A 963-nucleotide genomic window follows, 5' to 3' on the forward strand; every position below is an offset into this window, starting at 1 on the left:
TGGATACGCCTGTCAGTTCTGCTATACAAGGTCAGAGATCAAGATTGGGTGCCACTACTTGGGTTATGAGGAGGAGTTGGATATGCTCCGTTAATGGTCCAAAGGTAATTTTCTTCACGACAATTCGTACCCGTCACTGGAGGATTAACACAATCAGAGTTTACTTTTGCGGGTGAAGGATATATGAAGAGGGTCCGAGATACTGCAAAGTCTTGGAAGAGAATTCATCACATGGAATTAGCTCTATATGCTGATACCCTCACCCAACATTACGACATATGGAGAAAGCAACGGGTGAACACCCAACAAATCTCGCCGATAAATTACACCGTCCAGAATCCATTCTCGACAGAAGTGCCATCTGAGCTAGAAATAGCAAGACAGGAATTTGAGCGCGAAAAGGTCAAAATGTTACGGGACATTAGTATTTTTCAAGAAGAAAATTACCAGTTGAAGATCGACGTCCAGATCGAAAAGTCTAAAACCGAGAAAGTACAAAAAGAAGTTGAAGTCGTAAGAAATGACTTAAGGGACCTTCATCTGGAAAATAAAAAGTTAAGAGTCATTATCAAGAATAGTAGGTTGGGTAAGTCGTCAACAGAATAGAGAGAAGAATTAAACAATGCTAAAGGCGGGATGGAATTTTGGAAAAAGAGGGCAGAGAATGAGGAGGAAAAAGCTGCGGGGGTCATGATAGAATTGAGAAAGAAAAGCGCTGAACACGAAGCTATGTCTACCAAATGGACAACCAGTCAATCTGAACGTCAAAGCTTAAGAGAAAGGGTACGGGATCTAGAAGATGCGTTGCGAGCTCATCAGCAACAATTGGATACTCTCTTAAAAGCCTTGGAAGAAAAGAATGATCAATATGATAGAGACACTCACGCTTATAAAATGGACCTCCAAGAAAGAGAAGTGCAACTTGGCTTTTTGATCAACAAAATCCGTGAAGCGGCTGTACAC

The sequence above is a fragment of the Gossypium arboreum genome, chromosome 1, assembly GCF_025698485.1.
Source record: "Gossypium arboreum isolate Shixiya-1 chromosome 1, ASM2569848v2, whole genome shotgun sequence".
In the NCBI taxonomy this organism is placed as follows: Eukaryota; Viridiplantae; Streptophyta; class Magnoliopsida; order Malvales; family Malvaceae; genus Gossypium; species Gossypium arboreum.